This window comes from Lepidochelys kempii, chromosome 2 (assembly GCF_965140285.1).
Source record: "Lepidochelys kempii isolate rLepKem1 chromosome 2, rLepKem1.hap1, whole genome shotgun sequence".
Lineage (NCBI taxonomy): Eukaryota > Metazoa > Chordata > Testudines > Cheloniidae > Lepidochelys > Lepidochelys kempii.
In genome coordinates, this window is record NC_136381.1 from 23029900 (window position 1) to 23054275 (window position 24376).

General features: G+C 42.2%; 1 protein-coding gene across 6 annotated transcripts in view; it reads right to left on the bottom strand.

The window, feature by feature from the left end:
• ZHX2 (zinc fingers and homeoboxes 2) overlaps positions 1-24376 on the bottom strand; it is a 113293-nt gene that overhangs the window by 87947 nt on the left and 970 nt on the right. The gene's annotated exons all lie outside the window — the stretch shown is intronic.

Genomic DNA, 24376 nt, shown 5'->3' on the forward strand with positions numbered 1-24376 from the left:
AGTCAATTTTTAATTTTGCAATTGCAATGGCCTGAATGAATGCACTAGTTTTACCAAAGCGGTTAAGCAACATTGTAAACAAAACTTACTGCCACGCTGGCTGATGAAAAACATCTAGTCCAAGGTGGCCTCTGCATACTCCCATTTGTGGCATTTAAACATTGGCTCCACTGAGCTCCGAGAACCTTCTGGAACCCAGTGCATTTTGGGACTGCACAAGGGCCCCCGGGGTTGAGAAGATAGATGAGGAAAGAGGGCACGTGCTCTCCAGACAGGAAGGATGGTCCAGTGGCTAGCAGGCTAAACTGGGTTGTGGGAGAGAAGGTTTCAATTTCCTGTTCTGCCACAGACTTCTTGGGTGACCCTGGGCAAGTAAGTAAGCCTGTGCCTCAGTTGCCCATATTTAACATGTACAAAGGGCTGTAACAAATAGCACTTTGCTGCCTCACACAGGTGTTGTGAGCATAAATACATTAACAACAGAGATGTGCAGCTACTACAGGATAGGGACCATATAAGTACCACAGATCTGTGGTTTTCAACCTGTGGTCCGCAGACCCCTCGGGATCTGCAGGCAATGTCTACGATTTCCGAAGGGGTCTGCACCTTCATTTGAAAATTTTTAGGGGTCTGCAAATGAAAAAAGGTTGAAAATCACTGACCTAGATAGACAGATGCCTTTTCCATGGCTCATTGAGGGTATATGGAATGACCTTGGGTTGTACGTTCCAGTGAAAGAAGCAGGGAACTTTAAAAATGATGGAGGGGGAAGAGGAACAACTTAAATTGTTGTATTTGATCTGTGAGACTTGTAATAGCAACATAAAGATGTGAGAAAGGGAAGGAGGCAGAGGATTAAAATCCAGGGTTGGGAGAGCAGAGTAGAAGATAAAAGTCTGGTGGAGATGCCAATCCTTTAGGGGTAGAACAGCATTGGTGGGGGAGGGAAGTCACTGGGTTGATCTGAGAGGTAAAGTTCCATTTTGCCTCCTCTGTATGCAATTTTTCCGACTTTTTATTTTTGGATCTTGCAACATTATACAATATTAAATCATGCATAGCTAGAATAACAGCCAGCAGTGACCTGTTCCCGAATGCTTAGGGAACATCAAAAAATGACACACGAGAAGAGATGCTACATCATTAATATGTAGTTTTCATGACTGTCCTCTGCTTGTTGATGAGGGGCTGAAAATATTTTTTAACATTACATAAAACTAAGGTGTTTTCAGAAGAAATGGAGAAATCCAGTCTAGCTTTGTATAGTCTGAATTACAACCCATCATTTCAGAATATCCACACAAAATTCAACCTTTATCTACATGCCCCTCAAAAGCCACACATTACACTCCACTAAGAGCATGTCAAGTGCTGTAACAGAAGCACCAAGATGCGGATGCTAATATAAAAAGTTTTACAAAAACCCAGTAGAAGCGTTTTCATGAATAAACAAACCCTAAATTAACAGTTTTTGGAAAGGAATCAGCCCCTCGACAGAAGCTATAATGCACATAAATATTCCCCTATAGCATCAGCCATTCCGGCACACCCACAGTGTACTTGTGCTTAAGCACCAGCAAATGAAGACAACTAGACAAGAGTGGAAGCAATGACCCTACTTTTCATCACTCAGTCTGAGTGATATGGAAGAAATAAACAGTGTCCATGGTGAATGATGAGAGATTAATACAAATCAAAGAATGACTGAAATTGAAGGGGCTATTCCCAGGTGACCACATTTAGAATGCATTGCAAGAGAGCTTTGTCCAAGATTTTCACTAGCTGCAGCTTCTGGAATCCCGGGCATACAGTCCACTGATTCAGTTACTCAGGCTCGGTTCTTTAAACTTGTGTTGCTGTGAGTTTTTACTTGCTCTTCTTATTGTGCTTGGTTAATTGTGACTTGCCCCCAAATCATATCAAATTATCTGGATACCAGGGTGACCAGCAATACGTGTGTGTGCGTGTGCGTGTATTATGAGTAACAGCAGTTGTAGTAATACATGAAGATATGAGCTGAAATTTTAAAAAACTTGAGTGTCTGAAGCCAGGCAGCCAAATTCATATCTAGGCACCTAAATGAATGGCTTGTTTTACCAAAAGGTGCTGAGCACCCACAACTCCCATTGAACTGGAAGGGCTCAAGCCATTCATTCAGGTGCCTAAAGACAGATTTAGGTACCCAACTTTAGGCATCTACATTTAAAAATTTGGGCAACCATTTTTATCTTGACAAGACACTTCAAAAATATAATAGCAACAAAGGAGAAAGGAGAATGAGATGAAATGTAATCGCAAGAGCAGCTCAGGATTTCATGCATGTAAATCTGTTGAAGTCAGGATTCTATTCAGGCCTGTGAGGATATTTCCCAACCAATGCATGTTTTTCCTTGGAAATGTATCCCTCAGTTTGGTGGGAAACAGAAGGTGCATCTTCAATCACTTTAGTTTGGAGCAACTCTTCTTTTAGTTCAAGTTATGTCACCAATAGTTGGAGGAGAACCAAATTTTGCTGTTTCTACAGAGGACTTCCCACTTTTTCTTGGTAATCTGTAGGCTCAGTCACATTCTGACCTACTGGAGATCATCACCACCAAACCTGCTCCCATTGAAGTCAATGGTACTTTTTGCTATTGGCTTCGGTGGGAGTAGGATCAAACCTAGAATTAGGACCTTTACTGAAATAACCTAACTCATATCGACTTTGTACTTGGCTTCCCACAGAATCCTGTATCAGCCCATATCTAAAACGCAAACTAAAATTCATTGAAGGAGCAAGAGACCGCTCATGGGGCACCCACCATTCTTCACAGATGGTAGCAGAGGTGCAAGCATAGTGCAAAACAAGCTCAGGTGTTATTTATCACCGTGCTGTCCAAACCTGCTAGATGACAGTGGTAAAATAGTGCTTTAGCTCTGGCTATGCTACAGCTTCTATTATTGTGGCCTCTGGAGTAGTTGCACAGATGAAGAATTAAGCGTCCAATTTCTGCCACTTTAAAGGCATTCTAAGATCAATATGCATCCTTGGATGGCCCAGCCATCTACTTGTTCTCTAGTTCTTCAGTAAATCACTTCAATATATTCAGAGTGCCTGGCGGTAATTCAGAGGTCTGGACCTAGCTCCCAGATCAGTCGATGCCCAAGAGCCTAAGGCCTTATCTTCAATACAAAATGTTATTGTATTAGGACATGACTGTGAAGTGTCAGATTAGTTCACAAGATGCTGACCGTGGCTTCGCAGGTAGTGTTGAACAAGGACAAAATGTTCAGCATCATGTCAGCTGGTCATTGCTAAACCTTACTGGGACAAGGATTTAGCCATGAGTAGCTGACAGGATACTGACCATGACCTATTCTTGTTCTTCACTAACTGAAAATTCATGGTCACCAGAGCATTAGCTAACTCAACTCTCCACAGTGTCCTACCAGGAGAAAATTCTGTAAAGCAAATAGGTCCTTAGACACCTGCTTTACTAAGAGGTCGGCTACCGAGTCCACTTCAGCTTTGCTCTCTAGCCTCCAACAAAAGGAAATAATGAGTCTAGTAAGGAAACCAAATATCCTTTGAAATTTGACATGAAATTGGATTAAAAACACTGTTAAAAAAAAGACAAATAAAGCAGAGAGCATTTTGATGTGTGTCTGTGTCCTCCACTTTAGTGCCATTAGCAAGTCCAGAAGCAAGAAGAACATTAAAGACAGGCCACTTGTGATATACTCTGCATGCTTAAAACAGAGCTCTTATTACACTGGTAAAGGCAAGTTGCACAGAAAAATGAGGCATTACACTTTATACAGAATAACCTTGTTTCTTCAAGTGTGGTTATACTCAAAGGGATTACGGTAAAATGAGCTCATTCTTACTTGAGATGCCTGCTCCCTGGAAGGCATGTTATCTGCTTTGACCACCTAATCCCTCCCATTTTTTCCTTAACTTTTTTTTTTTTTGGCCCCAAAGCCAGCTGTAGGAAAGAGCTGGATGCTAATTTCCTTGGTGCATCACCAGCTAAATTGCCCACTGCTTCCCAACTGCTCATTGCTGGTGATGATGTAAAAGGCAGGAAGAGCACAGCTTAATTTTCAAATTCCGGACTGGGGAAAATATTGTCCCTCCTGCTTTTAGGGCGGAGACAAGCCAAAACAACTGGAAGACTGCCATGGATTTGCATGACCCTTCCCTGAGCTTTCTCCTTCCTCTCTGTGTCTCAATGGAGCATCTCTGCCTGAGAGGGAGAACTGGCTTGTGGGTAAGGCACTGAACTGAGACTCAGGAGATGTGTATTCATTTCCTGGCTGTACTACAGACTTTCTGCATGACCTGGGAAAGTCTCTTAGGCCTAGACCCTCAAAGTGATTTAGGTGCCTAACTCCCATTTAAATCAATGAGAGTTAGTTGCTGAAATGCCTTTGAGGATCTGGGCCTTAATCGCTCTGCGCCTCAATTTCTTCTTTCCTAAAATAGGGATAACAACACTTCCCTGCCTCACACGAGTGTCCTAAGGGTGGAACCATCAAATGTTGTGAGATGCTTACATACTATGGTGATCTAGATCTGTAGAGTCTGGACTCTGAAAGTGAGGGCTGGAGGTGGGGAGCAGCTATTCACCGAGGCATGTGCGCTCATTGAGCTAATATATCCAATCAGGAGTCAATGAACCTTCAAACAGCATTAATGCCTACAGATGGCAGCCTATGGCAGCATGGAACTATGATGCTGGGAGAGGGGATGGCCAAGATCCATGCCAATCTTTAGCTATTCTCTGGTTAAAGGACACCCCCTACCTGCCCATTTCACAGAGAAGGGGAAAACTCCAATGATGGTCAAACTAATGACAAATCACATGATTGTCAAACTGGAAGGAACATGAAACAGACTGGCTACTTGGCGCTCTGGGACTGAAGGTCTTTTCAGCCTTCATGGTATCATAGGACTGGAAGGGACCTTGAGAGGTCATCTAGTCCGGTCCCCTGCACTCATGGCAGGGCTAAGTATTATCTAAGACCATCCCTGACAGGTGTTGGTCTAACCTGCTCTTAAAAATCTCCAATTATGGAGATTCCATAACCTCCCTGGGCAATTTACTCCAGTACTTAACCACCCTGACAGTCAGGAAGTTTGTCCTAATGTCCAACCTAAACCTCCCTTGCTGTAATTTAAGCCCATTGCTTCTTGTCCTATCCTCAGAGGTTAAGAACAATAATTTTTCTCCCTCCTCCTTGTTACAACCTTTTATGAACTTGACAACTGTTATGTCCCCCCCCTCAGTCTTCTCTTTTCCAGACTAAACAAACCCAAATTTTTAAATATTCCCTCATAGGTCATGTTTTCTAGACCTTTAATCATTTTTGTGGCTCTTCTCTGGACTCTCTCTAAGTTCTCCACATATTTCCTGAAATTGGTACCCAGAACTGGAAACAATACTCCAGTTGAGAGCCTTTCACGCTCCTGTTGCATCTCTTTTAGACCCTACTACAATGGACGTAGTGAGAGGAGGCAGGAGAAAGAGGAATGACCTGTCAGCATGGGGCATGAAGCTCTGAATCCCAGCAAGAGAATTCATTCATATACCAAGTGCAGTAGCTAGAGCGCTGTTGGACATGGTACACATGTACTCTTAGTATGAAAGAGTGAGTATTTTAATCAGAAGTCAGTAAATCCATTTACTCACGTATGAATATCGGTGACAGCACAGCAGAAGTTTTGGAAACCTTCACGATCCATCGCTAACTTTGAGCCTCAGCAACTAACCTTCCCGTGATCTGTCACACACCATCCATCCATTTTTTTCCACTGGTCATCCCCTACTAGGAGGACCTTCCATCATTCTTTCCATAATACTTTCTCAAGGGGATTTCTATCTCTATGCCTAATGCGGCCAAAGTACATAAATTTGCATCGGACATCAGTGTCTGCTTCTATCCTGTCTTATGGAAACCCAGTCTCTGTGGCCTACTGCGGTTTGCACTGTGGTCTGCGGTTGGTGGAGACTTGCAATGAGCTCAATGAGATGGTATGTAATCCCCAAGTCTGCCAGTGTCCTTCAAAGACAGTTGTGTCAGGCAATATCAATGCTTTTGAGTCATCAATGAAGCACATGATCAATTGGCAATTGTACTCTGCATTTTTCAATGGATATTTGCTATTTGGTCCATATGTGGCTCAGCTCTCTGAGACCAGCTGACTGTGGTGGTAGTTCTGCTTCTATCCTTTGCTTCTTGTGATCCTGGATTACGAAGAATGGGAATTTTGCTTGCGTGCATGATCTGGGAGACGGCACGATATTTACTACACTGCTATGTGTCTCCCTTCTTTGATAAGGGCAGAAAAGTTCCTTTCATTCGGTTCTCCAGTGCAACAATTCTGCAGGTATGTTGTCTACCCCTAGTACTGTCCTATAAGAAGTCCCCAGTAGCACTTATATAACCTCTGTCCAGAATGCATGTAAAGCAATGGCACAGGTGAAAAGAGAACAACCCCCAACAAAACCTGGAATAAACTGAAAACCATTATGCTTGAAACTTGCCAAAGCACACATCCAGGAAAGTCCGAGTTGGTCCGCACAATGGTTAACTGAGACGGCATTTGAGCTGGTGGAAAAAGGATGCAGAGTGGAAGAGAATGACTCTGAAGGACAGAATATAAGGAACTGAGCACACAGACTGAGAGGCAGACTAGATGAGACAAGAACAAATATATAACAGTATAATGTATGGAACTCGAGAATTATAAAGAGTAATTATACAAAAGGTATGTTCATGTGGGCAGACTGTTTACCAAAAGGTTTTCTCTGTGACCAAACTTAATAAAAGATCATGATGGCAGAGCCTGACTGAGGGTGATGATATTAAATACAGGTGGAGAGATTACTGTGTCAATATGTATGTCTCACCAGAGCCACTCATAAAAACAGGATGACAGAAAAGAGAGCGTGGAGCCGGAGCCATCAATCCTGCGAGAGGAAGTGGTGAATGCTATTTAATTGAAAGCCTGAGCAAAATTTAGAAAAACCACATGCAGACCTGGCTGACTTACTGCAACTCAGCCTTGGACAAACCGTTTAACCTTTGTGCCTCAATTTCCCCATCTCCCCACAAAACAGAGATAATACTTTCGACTTAGTAAGGTTGTTGTGAGGCTTAACTGGTTTAACGTCTCTAACTCACATTGATATCAGAGGCAAACACTACAGCAAAGGCAAATCATTTGCAAATTAGCTGTAACTTTGCAGGAAGGTGGGGACAAGTATGTAGGTTGCATTGCTTTGGTTATGAATCTGCTTTGTTACAGAATTTAGCTTGGAGCGTATGACAAATATACAGCTTGGGACCCGTTGACTAGCTGGTGCTTCAAAACTGTCAATTATAGGCAGGCTGTTTGACCCTCCAGCTAGATGTGCAGTGCAACTTCAGAAAGAGAGAAGAAAGAAACTGCTTTGTTCATATTCATAATATTAATAATAATACTAAATGAAACTTGAAGGCATGTTGTTATCTGCTGTTGCTCTTGCCCTTTTGCATAGTGAGCAAGTCATAAATATTTCAGGAAAGAGCCCAGAAAACTTGCAAGATTGGTCCTAGCCCTCTATAGCATTAATGAGCAGGTCATTAATAGTTGATGAGACAGCTGTGGCTGGAGCTAGGGGAGGCAAGAATAGAAATGTCTGCCCATTTAGTACAGTATAAGAATTGCAAGATCCCTTCATCAATTACCCCTATCCAAACATATCAACACTGTTCCTTACTTATAAAAGCAATATGACAAGTTCAATTTACTCAACACACATGGTAAGATCCCAGTCCTCATTTGTGCAAAGCTCTCCTAGACCTGAGTGTTCTAGGAGCATTAGCTATTTACTTGTTCTGAGCCGCACCTCATGAGCCAAATTCAGACTGACTGTAGGTAGGTGTCGTTCCACTGACCAGAGCAGTTGCATCAGTTTACACCGGTTTTGAATTTGACGCTCTGTGCAGAAGAGAGCCAACTGAAATACCTTTATCTTCAGATATTTCCACATCTGACCCTTAAAGTCAGGACCTTTCATGGTGAGCATTCAGCTCCCATCCCCCAACCATTTCCAAACTATCCCAGACAAAAATCCCACTGGATGTAAGTTGGACGCCAGAAGAGACCACCATGACCACCTAGGCAGACTTACTTGCAAAGTATAAGCTATAGAATTTCACCTGGCATTGAGCACAGTAATTTGTGGTTGCACTAGAGTGTGGGTTCTCAGCCTTGGAGTTGCAACCCTTGGTGAGGTTCCAAACTGGTTTCAGGGGCTTGCAACCATCTTCCGTCTTTAGGGCTAGATGGGAAGGGGGTTCTGAAAGATTTTTCTGTTGCTAAAAGAGAGCCATGGTATGGAAAATATTGAGAACCATTGAATTAGAGCATCTCTTTTAAAGTCATCCATCATTGGTTTAAAACCCCAAGAGATGGAGGCTTTACTACATCTGTAATCCGTTGCCATGGTGGTATCCACTTGTTGGTTGCCCTCACTTGTAAAAATTTACCTTTGATTTCTGGTTTGAAATGTTCTGATTTCAGCTTCCAGTCATTAGATCCTGTTATACCTTTGTCCACTAGATTGTTTCAGACCACGGATCATTCTTGCAACCCTCTCCAAGTTTTTCCAACATCCTTTTTAAAGCACGGACACTAGAACTGAACATAGTATTACAGGATTGGTCTCCCTGTAATACATGTATTACTGTAATACTCTGTATACAGAGGTAATACCCACTGCCCTACTCCTACTTGATATTCCCTTCTTTATACAGTCATGTGCATTTGCAGTGCCCCTGGAAAGTACTAAGCACTCTTAATTTCCATTGAAGTACAAGGGATTTGAGGGTGCTCAGTACCTGGAGGCATTAGACTCGCAGGGAGGATGGGTATGATTCAGCATTTCCTATTTGTGCAAAACTCTCCTTTCTCTGAATGGACATTTTACTCAACTAAGGAATGAAGAATCAGGCCCTGTACACTAACAGCAAACTGCCAAAAGATGTATTTGCAGGTTTGTTTTAATAACAGAAACATGTCCTGGCCATTAGCTCAAATACAGCCCAGGTTGTCAGAGGACAAAAGTTGTAACTACCTGACGGCTATTCAGAGGCCCATCTGACAAGAATTTGGGGACCTCAGCTGATTCCCACTTGACCAGAAAGTGTACATCAGTGGTAGGCAACCTGCGGCCTATCAGGGTAATCTGCTGGCAGGCCATGAGACAGTTTGTTTACATTGACGGTCCACAGGCACGGTCGCCTGCAGCTCCCAGTGGCCACGGTTCACTATTCCTGGCCAATGGGAACTGCAGGAAGCGGGGGCCACCAGCGGATTGCCCTGACGGGCTAGGTTGCCCACCACTGGTCTTCATCGTTAACATCAATAACTACAACTGGTGTGAAAACAGGCCATCTCAAAAGACAGGCCAAGAACTGAATGGGCAATGAAACTGACCTGCATTCTCGCTCTCAGGAAACGTTCCTTCCAGGTTGTTAGCAGGGCAGCGTGGGGAAGCTTTCATTGTTGCTGGCTGAGCTGTACCTGTTCTGAAGCTACACCAAGCACTTTGGTGGAAGGCTATCAATTCAGAACCTTTCAGAAGCTCTAGATTAATTAGGAAGAATGTAAAAAAAGAGGGAGTTTTCTTTGCAAAACTATTGACCAGCTTCTGGTCTGTTATACCAGTGCAAATCTGGAGTTACTCTGGTACAACTGAGTGCAGCATTTGGCCCAGTGTTTTGCAAACAAAACAAAAATTAATTAAGATTTGGACTAAGAAACCTGCACACGCATGTTGAAAAGGCAGAGCAAGAATGTTCTCTTCTCATCGCTCCCCCACCAAAAATAATTATACCCTAAACAGCATTTTCAGGTAAGATTTTGTGCTCCTCTGTATGAGCACTGCTATAAAATTAGCTACTTTCTAGTTTTAAACAAAAATAGTCATCTTTCTTCCACATCAATGAGGCCCTACCTGTCAAGTTTCAGTACAGAAGAGAGGTGTTTTGGTTTTTTAAATCCTCGATGTATAAAGCCCTTTAAAATAGGAATTTATTATTGTACATTTCTAGTAAATAATTACTTGAGTACAAAAATTATCACTTGGACCAAATAATAACATGCATAATTAGAAACAAAGTCACAAGAGCTTCCCCTTAAAACCTATGGGAAGTAACATTTTTCGTATTTTAAGTGTGGAATCTCCTAAATTGATTATAACCTTTGATTTAAATACTTTAATACATTAAAACTGTTTAAATCACATTGGGCTGAAACTTTGTCTACAAAAAAAAAAAAATGGTCAAGCCCAGATGTGTGGGTTTTTTACAAATAATAAAAAACAATATTTACATCTTTGAAAATAGATTTTTAGAGGTACTGAACAGCCAGAGAAGTTTAATAACTAAAAATGTCATCTAACACAGTGGCTCTCAGTCTTTCCAGACTATTGTACCCCTTTCAGGAGTCTGATTTGTCTTGCATCCCCCAAGCTTCACCCTTAAACACTACTTGCTTACAAAAATCAGACATAAAAATACAAAAGTGTCACAGCACACCAATACTGAAAATTTGCTTACTTTATCATTTTTACATTATTTCTATTACAATGGATTTTATATTGTACTTACACTTCAATGTATTGTACATAGACCAATATAAACAAGTCATCGTCTGTATGAAATTTCAGATTGTATTGACTTTGCTAGTGCTTTTTATGCAGCCTGTTGTAAAACAAGGCAAATATCTAGAGGAGTTGATGTACCCTCTGGAAGACCTCTGTGTACCCCCAAGGGTACACGTACCCCTGGTTGAGAACCACTAACCTAACTGACTTCAGATGCTTTTTAACTGGCCTCCTATATTCATATTATAACTGCTTTATTTTACAACAAACATAATGAGATTCACTGATATGAATTTAGGGGTCGGGGGTTCATAAGTGTCCGGAAGGGTGTGTTATTAACCATGCACACTGCTGGTTTTTCAGTACTTTATAAGTGTACTGTTTTGCTTACAGATTTTAAAACGCAGCAAACCGCCAATGATGCTCGGGCAAGCCAAAAATGTATCTAGTTGGCACCAAAGAGACCCAACTGATTAGACCAAAAGGCAAGCGATGTTTCAGAATGAGTAGTCTGGACTTTGAAAAAGAGTCATAATGAACCATGTCAATGCACAGTCCCTTTTGCTCTGTTGTGCAGGCCAGCGGTAACATTCGAGCAGAAGAATGGTCTCCCAACTGATCTATGCCAGAAAGCTGGCGTGGGGGAGGTTTTTCAGAAGGAAGCTTTTGCAGTGCCTAGCTGAATGAAACAAGTGGGATGCCAGCATAACATTACAGCATGAGGTAACTGCCTCCATCTAGAGATCCAAAAAGGAGGGGTGAGGGGGGAAGGGAGAGGAGAGGAAAGAAGTGGAATTCATCTCTCCAATGGTGTTAACAAAAACAGACTGATTTCCAAAACCACCTCATTACGGAGAAAAAACATGACACAAACTGTGAACCAGTTGGACCAAATCTTACCTAGCAAAAGGCACTGCTGATACCCAGTCAATCTGTGAGAGTAAAGGATGCATCAGATATAGGTATTTTAACAAACTGATATTATAAAACATCCATGATCACTTAGCAATTTATGTTTGCTACTGTGCTGTACACCCGTGGTCCCTAGGAAACTCTTAGAGAATCTTCCTACTCCAAAATCACATTCCTCCTACCACTTGTGCTTACAGGAGAACCTGTTTGCAGTAGAGTGCCTATGCCACAGAGGTTTTGATTCCAGACAGCAGTGGTATGGCCACACACTAGTCACATTATATACCTTTTCAGTCAAGAAGCAAATTTTACATTCCACTTAACAAAACAGGACAGAATCCATCAATTTTTGGAGGGGATCTGTTAGAATTCCAATGGCAGAACTCCAATAGAGGAAAGATGCCATTTCAGTGAGCCCTGATATTACTTCCATTTTATTTGGCCTTCTAGGACTCTACTTTGCTCGAACAAGTGGACACAAATAATGGTAAATGTATAGTGTGTGTGTTTTTTTTTTTAATTCCTTGTTGTCAGGAAACTGAAAGTCCAGTTCTTGGATGGGACATTAGTTTTGCAACCTGTCAAATGTGATTTTACAACTAGAATGCTCCTAGCTTAGAAATGTATCCTGTCCAAGGGATGAGAGACTATTGAGATGCAGCAGATTAGAGAGTACACATAAATACAGGCTTTAAAAAGGTACATAAAGTAAAGTGAAGACTCAGTTCAAGACAGTGACCGTGATGGACACAATAGAATAGACAGCAATTTTGGCTTTGGGAACCATGCAAAAGGCTTTAACCTGGACACACTGAGCATTGTACACCATCCTTGAAGGAGGACAATTTAGTCACGACTCCAATAACAGAGCTGCAGATGGAGGAAGTCCTGAACTCCCTAATCCTGAGACAAAGACATACCACTTGCAACTTTGTTTGTGATCTGCGTTTATCTCACATAAACCTGGAGCATCAAGGAAAAATAGGCTTAGACTTATACACAACTTTTTCTCCCCAAAGGATCACAAAGCTCTTTCACTCTCTGCCTCACAAAGACCTTTACTCACCACTGAAATGGAAAGTAAAAACTACCCAGTAGCTCACTGCAAAAGTTTAGGACAGTACATGAAACATCCGCCCGGAACTGCAGTGTGAATTTAGGCAGGCAGAATGCTAGTCACCCAAACTGTAATCGGATTGTGTCACAGAGTTGAAGGCCAGCAGGGACCACCTGCTCATCCATTCTGACCTCCTATCTCACAGGCCGCTAACACCTACTGCACATTAAGCCCAACCACGGAAAGTAGACCAATGTATGACAGCCCACAAGAGGCTAGACTATGATGTGCCACAGACAGAATAGGAGGGACGGAGAGGTGCACCTGTGCTTGACTGCCCTGCAACGGCAGGGAAATGATTAAGTGAGATATACCCAGATAATCTTTGCAAGTGACCTGCACCCACACACACTGCTGAGGAAGGTGACCCCTGCCCCCAAGGTCACAGCTAAGCTAGCCTGGAGGAAAAACTCCTTCCTGACCCCACATATGGCAATGAGTTAGACTCTGAGTATGTGAGCAAGAACCAGCCAGGCAAGCATCAGAGAGGGAGGGCTCAGTGCCACCTCAGAGCCCTGGCCCATTCTGTCCAATGTCCCTTCACCAGCTGTGGTCATGACGCTTCAAAGAAAGGAGAAACAAAACAAAACAAACCCAGAATACACTGAGTGCACATGTCCGTGTGTGTGGGTGGGGGAGGGAAGATTTCTTCCTGACCCCTGCAGGTGGCTGGCTGTAACCCTGAAGCATATACTTTTAGTAAGGTTGCCAACCCTCCAGGTTTAATTCCTGGAGACTCCAGGCCAAAGATTAATCTTTAATTAAAGATTATGTCATGTGATGAAATCTCCAGGACTACATCCAATCAAAATCGGCAGCCCTAGCTTTTAGGAACAAATGAGAGGAGGAGGGATAACTCAGTGGTTTGAGCATTGGCCTGCTAAACCCAGGATTGGGAGTTCAATCCTTGCGGGGGCCATTTAGGGATTTGGGGACTCGTCCTGCTTTGAGCAGGGGGTTGGACTAGATGACCTCCTGAGGTCCCCTCTAACCTTGATATTCTATGACAAAAACCAAAAATGAGCCTTAGGGCCGCTGAGCCCTGCTCAAGGGCCGCTGAGCCCTGCTCAAGGGCCGCTACCATCACAAGCAACCCCATCATACAATCTGTCACTGTGGCAAACACCCCTAACCCTTACGGAGAGAGCCAGGTGTTTTCCAACACTGTGGTCAGTAAAGCCAGAATTTTCAAAAGAATTCTGTACCCACAATCAGGGCCAGATTTTCAAAAGAGCTCAGCTCCCATTTAGGCAACAAAACATTGGTCAGATTTTCAGAAATGGGAGCCAAGCTTGGTCCTTCTCTTCCCAGACTAGTAGAGACTCTGTGAAGGCAATGTGCTCACTCTGTAGAGGGAGACCAATGTCACATCACCCAGGAGCAGCCCCCTCTCGCAAACTCATTGTCATGATACAGAGCACTTGAAAGCAGCGGCCGTGGGGGGAAATGGAAAGGATACTAGAAAGGCCTGCCAAGAAACTAAGACCTACAGGCAAGTCTCAACTCTTTGATCCTTCCAATGCCAGAAGAGGAAATTTAGGTGCCTGCCCATAGAGTTTTAGCAATAATGAGACAGTGCTCTTGTAAAGATGCAAGAGTTTGAAGTAGAAAGAGTTCAGATTTCATGAGATTAATTTATACCCACAAGACAGTGCTGTGATCTTCTGGTATTTGAGAAGAGATGGGATGGAGTGAAGATCTTTTGTATGGTTTGGCACAAGATCGCTTGTGACATTCCTTCTCCACCTACTTGGAGATACCATGAATATCTCACATTTGGCTGCATCATCTGGATTAAGGGTGCTCTCAATCAAAATGGAGATAAAGAAGGACTATCACCAATGAGTGGGATGACAACTGTCCTGAAGAGCAGATTCTACTCTCCAAGTTAGTCGACAGCCACACACCTTCAGTTAGTCCGTCCCAAGAGGCAAATCTCTACAGCATGGCAGGCATGAAAAGCTTCTGGAATAAAATAACTTTTGAGAAAGGCAAAGGTCTCAAATGGGTAACAGAACGCAAGGGGATTTGAGGGTGCTTCAAATACCTGTATACTCGAAAGCAAAAGAGTTTAGAGAGTAGATGGGTTTTCCTAACCTTCTAAGATCTGGGGTTTGGAATCTGCACTTGTCTTGCGCCAAACAATGCGAGCACAACCGCCTGCCAACCCCATAATGCCCCTTTGCTGGTAACTGCAATTGGGATCATCTGTTTCCAAAGGCAAATGAAAGAAATCCCAGACTCAGCAGGTAAAGGAGGAAGAGCTCCCAATAAATATTGTGTTTGATAACGTAAAGGATGCTTGCACTTTTTAAGTCTGAATGGATATTTTGTTCCCAACTTGGCATCTTAAGCAAAACAGCTTCCTTTATTTGCTCTCTTCACCTCCATCCCAAACAATCCCCTTTAAGAAAAGTTCACAATCTGTTCCTCTGGTAAGCCAGTCTATGCTAGACAGAGTGGGCAGGAAAATATTGTTTTAAGATAAAAATTTCCTCAGGCTTCTCAAGTGGATAGTGCCACTACATGGAGGATTCCCTCAAACCTGTTTATTGGTAAGAAAAGTTAATGCTTTTTTCCCCCCAAGACATTTGATCACCTGTACTCCTAAAAGAAGAAAATAATTGAATCCTTTAAAAGCAAGGGAATGGGTGAGTACAATGGGACGTCTCTTCTCTAACAGACTGGCTGTACTGTTTCAGGGTGTGAATACTGTAGAAGTTCAAGATTGCTTTCTCAATGAACTTTACAGAGGACAAACAGTTCACGAATGAGGTTGGGGATAATGAGATCTAGGACAGTGCTGAGTCACAACACAATCCTGTCCTTCCCCCAAATGGCATTAGCCTCCTCTCGCAAACTGAGGAGAATGATCTACATGGGAACTCAGATTATTCCAAAGGGACAGACCTCTCCGCTCCCCACTGTGGCAATCTAGTACCTTCCATCCAAAGATGTCCCAGTGCTTTACAGTGAATGAACCTCACAATACCCCAGTGAGATAAGCATGATCATCCTTATTTTACAAAAAGGGAAGACAAAGAGAAGCCTAAGGCCTCATCTTCAAAGATGTTCAGTCCTTGCACCTTCCTTACTGTCGCTGAGTGTTTCTGGTGTTCAGCACTTCTGAAATCAGTTCCTAGGATACTTGCCCAGCGCTACACAGCAAGAACGTGCAATCAGGAACCAAACCCAGACTCCACTCCCAATCTGTGCTTTAATCACTAGATCATGATCCCTTCCTACTTTGTTTTAGAACTGAGCTAGGAGATAGCAGCATCATAAACATAGCATACTAGAATGGATACTAATGGAATGGTTAGTGTGGCCTGGGCCCATCAGTAAGGACATGAACCAAGCATTACAGCATCAATGACTACATTTGACCCAGGACATGGACGGCTGTTAGTCAGCCTGCTGCAAGCCATCCAAAGCAGTAAGACTGAAGGGGATGACAATCGGCAAGGAGGTGTATCCTTTATAGCAGTCTGCTACTATCAAAAGCTTTCAATGGAAGGGAGCCAACTATTAAAACAACATCCTTTCTTCTGAATTACAGGAAACAAATTAGATTTGACCTAGTATCACTCTGCTCCAAAAGAGTGAATTGCAATTTTTTTTTTTGAGAAACGCAGCGGGTTTACTTAGCTTTAACCAGAGGTGAAAGTAAGCCGGTACGGCGTATCGGCAAGAGCTGGTACACAGCTGACCGTAGCAGCAGGGGGCAGCTTCCCCAGGCAGGCGATTTAAAGGGCCCAAGGCTCCTGGCAGCTGCCAGAGCCCCGCTGCTGGAGCCTTGGGGTAGCAGTGGCAGCCAGGAGCTTCCGGGGCTCCAGCAGCGATTTAAAAGGCCTGGGACTCCACTGTGGTAGTGGCGGCTGGTGCCCTGGGCCCTTTAAATTGCTACCAGAGCGCCACTGCCAGAACCCCGGGGTAGCAACGGCAGCCCAGGGCTCCGGCGGTGATTCAAAGCATCCAGGGATTTAAAGGCCCGCCTCTTCCAGTTGAGGCCTGGCTCCTTCCGGTTGAGGCCCGGCCCCCTGCTCAGGACTCCGGCATACCGATAAGTCCTTTAGGTTTCTTTCACCCCTGGCTTTAACCAGCAAGATCATGATCCCTTCTCTCTCTGATAACTTGATATTTCGTAAGTTCCAGGGAAGCCATATCAAAATGTGAAAGAACATTAGCAATACAATTTGCACCATCGGTGCATTCTCAGCATATCCGTGGAGACGAGATGAGAAAAATTCCTTGCAGTAATTTACAGCTAGTACTAAACAGTAGGCAGGAGGAATTCAACAACACGGTTCTGCTTTGGTGGTGAAAAAAATCATGTCAAACAACATTGCAGGTGAAACTATTCAGACTTCGTTTACTGAGAGATAATCACCAGCCTTCAGTGAGGCAGATGCTGAGTGGAAACTGAAGGTGTTCAAAACTTTGTGGGATTAGTCCCTACAGCTCCTAACCATGGAGTCTTTGAAATACAGAACACAGACTATCTCAAACTTGAGAAGAAACTTTCTACTCTTTGGCTTTTATCTTATATATATATATATAAAAGGAGCAAGAAGCTCCAGCTTCTAACATCTTACTGAAGTGTAATATTATGTAACAAACTAACAAGCATGAAATATAAGTTTAGGGATAAGGAGGGGAAAAAATCCCAGAAAGCTCGGAGAGCAGGGAAAAAGAACACCTATGTCAAAAGGTCCATGGGCTTTTTTCTTCAGCATTGTATCAAACCCCTTCCATGCTGTCTACAGAGTTAACTGCTAGCTCTTTTCTTTTGTAGGGTTTTGTTTTTTCTTTTTTTTTTTTTTTTAAAAGAAACAATTAAATACAAAGATTCTGTTTAAAAAGGCAGGAATCACATTTTTCACATGACAACTTCAGTCATAAGAGATGTACCAGAAACTATTTCTTTCATCTTCCCTACACCAGTCTAGACAGTAGGTTAACTAACTCCTAAAAAGCAGTGTAAAGTAACCTTAAGCTTCCTTATTTCTGATCATTCACTTAGGCAGGTCAGAAAAGCTCTCAGAATCTGTTTTACTGTTCAAAGCCCAAATGAGTAAAAACAGTTTCAGCATTTACTGACCAATAGTATGGTAAAAACAGACAACTAAGAGAGGATCTGAAATCTACAGTTAACTGGAGGGTGCAAATAATAAACAGAAATTATTTAGGATGGTAAAGGGGGTAAAACTAGGACTAATAGGCACAAATTAAGAAAGGAAAACGGAGTCCAAATATCAGGAAAAATTTCCTGGCAGCAAGAAAGATATATTAGGGTGTGGAACAGCCACCCAAGCAGATCCCTAAGATATTTAAAACTAGCCTGGACAAACCACTGGGAAATTCTTAGCTGCACAGAATTTAAGTTGAGATGGGACCAGTAGATCATCTAATCCAGGGGTTCTCAAACTTCATAGCACCGTGACCCCCTTCTGACAACAAAAATTACTACAGGACCCCAGAAAGGGGGGACTGAAGCCTGAGCAAAGCCCAAGGCCCAGCCTAGGCCGGGGGCCTGTAACCTAGCCCAGCCCCAGCAACTCTAAGCCAGCCCTGGCGACCCCATTAAAATTGGATCGCGACCCACTTTGGGGTCCCGACCCACAGTTTGAGAATTGCTGAATCTGATCTCCTGTATATCAGAAGCCATTAAATTTCACCCAGTTACTCTATATTGAGCACAACAGCTTGTTTGGCTAAACCATAACTTCCAGAAAGGCACCCAGTCTTGATCTGAAGAGACCAAGAAATGGAGAGATATACTGTAGCAAACAGCTCTGCTCTGGCATGTCTTAGGCCAGGTCTTCACTACAAATTTTTGCTGGCATAAACATGTTGGTCGGGGTATGATGAGGTGTGATTTGTGACCGACGCAGCTGTGCCAGCAAAAGCCCCTAATGCAAATGCACTTGCACCAGCAAAACTGCTCTTTTGCAGACGTCACTTATTTCACTGACAGGGTTGGAAGACACTATGCCAGCAAAAGTGCAGTTTTGCTGGTGTCAGCCGTGCGCACACTAGAAGTGCTTTGCCAGCGTAGCGCACCAGTATGTCTATATTGGCAAAGCACTCCTACTGTAGACCTGGCCTTCGGATGTCTTTTCTTCCATATCTACGAACAACAGGATCCTGCAGCACACAGGGCTCTCCAGTGTTCTGACGCTCTCTTTTTAATAAGAGTCACAGCTCGTGCAGCTTTCACACCATCAGGGAAGCCTGACTGGGTGGCATGGTTGTTCCGTTTTCCTCTAGTGGAACATTCCACTATGGAGAGAGGGGAGCAAGAGAGCCCAAAATACATGTGGAATATTAACCAAGGTCTTTATAAACAAAAGTCTGGAAAATAAACATACATTCATCCAAATTATGGGGCTAGAATTCAATCAAGGAATTCTCATGGGGTATGTAGTCATCAGAATTCTGGTTGCATAGCCTTGTACTTTTAACAGGGTGAAACACATTTGTGTTAAGGAGGTTCCTGGAATTTTCTATTTATCATCCATGCTCTTACCCCAGGATGTATGTGAGGCATAGATCTTTCAGCAGGCCCTCAACAGAATTTCACCCAGTGCGCTGTTTTTAACGGTACACAATACATAGATCTGCTTCCTCACAATTTGCTTCCAGTCCCCTCCTCAACATTCCTTGCCCAGTCGAGCTCCCTGCTGGCTCCTGCTACTGTGTTCCCACTGCCAAATATGAAAATCCCCACTGGCTCCTGGATGGCTGAATGGCAGCAGTAGCATAGGTCTGTCCTGGCTCAACACCTTAATTTCGTAACACAGAGATGTGGCCTCACAAGAGTGAATTTCAAGATCCTTTCAGCATTAGTTGCAGTGTGTTTAACATTGTAATGCATGTATTCGTCTATTAGAATGCATGTCTTCAAAGGTACTTCTTATGTAGGGTTGGAAGGATTAAAATTTTTATTGGTAAGTATTTTTATGGTAAATGTTGATTTGATTTGACTGTACACACATTGATGAAAAAATATTTCCATCAATAATAGAAATTTATAGATGGGTGAATTAAGAAAGCTGCTGCCTGAGAACTTACAAAAGTACTTATCCGTAATTCAAGCTCTAGTATGTTTTGATGCGAAGTTGATACTTCGTGTTTTATTGGTTATACAGCTTTAACTTTTTGAATTGTAACAGCTACTTCATTAAATAAATTGTCTGACATGCCCCAAATTTCCTGCAACTGAAAATTTAGATCAACCAAAAAATACTTAAAACTCATAATTTTGTACAACTGTGAAAATTTAAATACCGTATATACTTGTTCATAAGCTGAATATTTTTGGTAAAAATGTGACGCATCAAAGAGCGGGGGTTGGCTTACAAAGGGGTCTACTCCAAAATCTGATGGATTTTAAAAACTCTATGAAATCATTGAATTGAATATCTAATACACTGTCGTTTTGTTTACTTCGAGCATCTGCAGGCATGGAGCCCCTCAATTCCCTGTGGCCGCGGTTCGCCATTCTCAGCCAATGGGAGCTGCGGGAAGTGGCTTTTCACAAGAACTGAAACAACTTTACTTACTTTAGCGAGTGGCACCATGGCCCCGTGTGCCAGGCTGCAAAGCCACCGACTCAAGTAAGTGAAGTGCTTTCAGTCTGTGTGCAAACCTGCATTGGTAATAAAGCAAAACAAAACTGTTCCCCCCTTGCCTCCACAAATTTGGGCTGTAGTCTTGTGCCTACTTTACCTATACTGTACATTAATCCAGCCCTGGCCTCTCCAACACTGAATGTGTGAAATCACACTACACAGTGTCTTTCTCTGCAATACTACAGCATTCATGGCTTGTCCACGCTTGAAATCCTACAGTGGCACACACAGCTGCCGCAGCACTTCAGCGTTCTCCCATCAGTATAAGTAATCTATCTCACCAAAAAGCAGTAGCTACATTGACAGAAGAATTTTTCCATCGATCTAGCGCTGTCTATCCCAGGGGTTAGAGTGGCTTAACTTCATTGCTCGGGGGTGTTGATTTTTCACACCCCTGAGTGACGTAGCTGGACTGACTTAACTTTTTAGTACTTTAGGCAAGCTTTACTTTAGGCCAGGCCAGGAATCAAGTGTTGCCAACTCTCAGGATTTTATCACTAGTCTCAGTATTTGGCATGAGACGTAAATCTCAGTTTTCACATAAAGAAAGTTTCTAATCCTTGTGGCTATAGAGAATAGCTTAAAAACATGAACCGTAGAGGCTCAAAAATGACAAGGTATGTATAAAGAACTCAAAATATATTGTTCTTAAAAATCTCATGATTTTTAAGTCAATGTCATGATGTTTTGGGGCCAGATTAATGATTTTTGAATGACTGAGGTTAGTAGTGCTGATACTGCTTTCTTTTGAATGGTGCAAATACCCTCTTCATTTCAGCCAGGCTTTGCTACATATTAAGGCCGGTGGAAATAGAATGCGGTGTCTATAAAAGCTGTTGCACATGAAGAATGTTTTCAGTGCAGATCTGGGAGTCAAGAGGGTCTTTATAGCTTAAAGTGTATTTTTGCACCAAAACTAATATGTGCTGGGTAACAAGCAGATGTGTAATAAATTTCAGAATGATATATTTTTATATGGTTTATAAAATAAACCAACAAAACAAACATGAATTACAGCTGACGTGACACCCATAAACATATCTGCACACCACGCAGTGAGTTACTTTGGTAGGTTTAAATTCAAATCTTATGTGTTATTCTTGTGTTTCGTTTTATTACTTATTTTAAAGTGTACATATGCTACCACCAGAAAGGTTCACAAATTAGGGCAAAACACTATTAGTCAAGTGATGCTAAAGCATGGAAGAAATTCCTTTTTAAAAGCCAAAAATCTAGATCACACTGTTTTCATTGAAAAGTTAAACTAAATTTTCCTATTATCTACAAAACATCCCCTCAATTGTGAAGGGATCTGGTTTTACAGCGATACTGCCGTAAATTATACACAACATATTATTTTATTTATTGTCAGTAGCCCTTTTTATTCCTCAAACTCAGTGGACATGATGAACAGTAATTTGGGCCAGGATAAAAACAAAAACAAACTACACCACAAACAGACCCAAAACATTAACTGTGCTGCAGCTAAGATACTCTGCAAGACCATCCAAGAACAGGGGGAGTAAAAAGTGAAGTCATGATACATGCAAATACTGTGATGTCATTTCTGGCCTTAAAATCAACATTCTGTACAGGGACAAGCAGATCCAGGCCTGGTCAACAGCAATCAGATACTTTGGGGATTCAGAAAAGAAAAAGAAAAAGAAAAATAAGGATACCTTTTTTACACTCAAGTGCTGTCTCTCTTATAAAGTTTCACCAGCAAAAAGAACAGATGTGATGGTACTAACATCTAGTACTAGGGCCAGCATATTAATTTTATACATGCTGATTAGAGATCATATATTTATCATAACTTGGAGAAGAGGACTTCTGGAACTTGAGAGGAATTATTTATCCAAGAATGAGCTACTTTCAAACACTTTCAACTGGCAACCTATCCGGAGAAAACCTGAGAGAGTTTCTGCTCTTTATGTGGAGGAGCAGGTGGGAACTTAGCTTTAATTTTAGGCATGAGTTGTCATACTGACATCAATTGGTCTATTAACATGCTCAAATTAAGCATGTGCTTAAGTGCTTCCCTAGATTGGGAACATAAGGGGCACAGAGAGGAGATGACAAGTGAAATCTTCCACCCATATATGGTAGAGGTTTTGGAAAGAATGAATAGGTTAAAGGTGTAGAATGAGAATAAAGGCTGGTGCTAAAACTTTAAAAGGCTTCTTAGCATTTAAATTTTCAACTATCATACTGTGCAGTACATTGCTTTCTTTGATGGGGAAATTAATACATAAAGTTATGAATTTAAGTGGTTTTACAGGGTTGTTAGTGCCTCATACCTGAGACTGACCACATGCTTAACCCATAGCACTGAGAGTAACAAATAAAGGCAGAGCATTAACAAGCAAGAGGCAAACTACTTGTATGTAAACCAAAAAATGAAACAGAGATCAGAGATTTCAGAGTAGCAGCCGTGTTAGTCTGTATTCGCAAAAAGAAAAGGAATACTTGTGGCACCTTAGAGACTAACCAATTTATTTGATGCATCTGATGAAGTGAGCTGTAGCTCATGAAAGCTTATGCTCAAATAAATTGGTTAGTCTCTAAGGTGCCACAAGTACTCCTTTTCCTTTTTAGAGATCAGAGAGTGCTTACACAACCAGAATATTTCTTTTTAAAAAGGGAGTTCAGGTAGTTGTCATTTTTAATGTGTTACGCCCTGATTCAGGAAATTAGTTGAGGCTTCATGTTCTTGAAGTTAAGCACATGCTGAAGTATCTTCCTGAACTGGGGCCCTGATATCTGCACAGTCAAATGGCAGCTGGGGAAAGAAATCACACTATGGTTGCTTGTATTCTCATATTTAAAACAAACAAAAAAAACAAGTAGTATTCCACTGGTGACCAAGCACTTATGAGGGCTTCATAACTCCCTGGTGTTGTTAAATATGCCATTTTACAAGATATATATTCTTGTTGGTAGTCATCTGATGCTTTGTGGCATTGCTGCCTTGGGACAGAAATGTAATGAGATGATGAAACACAGAGATGTCTAAATGTAAAGTTACCTTTTGGTTTAATACCTCCTGCTTAGCTCTCCTTCCCCAGTTCTTTAGTATCTTCCCCCACCCCTTTATACTTCAAATTTTAACAGAGTTTTGTTTATTTTGTTCTTCTCTTTTGGCAGGCCTCCTGCAATCCTCTACAACTCCAATCGTTTGCAAACAGCATCTGCACTGACAAGATCAGGAACTTTCATTCAAAAAAGTTACCGGAGAAGCCCCATTTAAAAAGCTAAGGAAAGCTTATGCTCAAATAAATTTGTTAGTCTCTAAATTGCCACAAGTACTCCTTTTCTTTTTGCGAATACAGACTAACACGGCTGCTAGTCTGAAACCTGTCATTTAAAAAGCTGGCATTGCGGAAGGCTGGATTCCCACAGTAAAAGCAAACAAAAGGCAATCAGGAAACAGTTGAGGGCAGAGACCCCCACATGTCTTTGAAGTCAATCAATCAGGTGGAACTCCTCAGCAAATCACAACTTCACTTCCTGAGAACCAAGTTTTAATCCTATCAACACGGGGGGGGGGGGGGGGGGAGAGAGAATCTGTCTCTCTTCCTCTCTCCCCCTAGTCTCAGCCAAGACAGAAAAGAACAAAAATCACCGATGTAATGCTTTATAAAAATCAAAAACTCTGCCAGGATTCTGGAAGACTCTTCCCAAAAGTGGTCGGAAGAAGCCAAGAGACAAGTTTAACTAAGATTTCTAAGTTTACTAACGTTGTCTTTGAAAAGCAAGTTGCAACAAAAGAGCTGAAAACACCACCACCAGCAACGAGGAATTAACCTCTGATGGGATGGTTTAAAGCACCAGCCACTGAGAGAGACTTTTTTTTTCTTAAAAGGAGGAAAGATGGATGCACTAAAAAGAGAAGAGCAACTCCGTTTGGAGGATGATCAGTGTCGTGGCAAGTTTTCTGTGGGGGTAGTGTGTTGGGGCGGGGGTGTCAACCTCTACCCACCTCGGGGCCGGGGATAGAAACACTCTAGCTCATGATTGTAACACAATATCTCAGCAGCTGCTTCTCTCTCTCACCTCTTATCTGCAGTTACCAG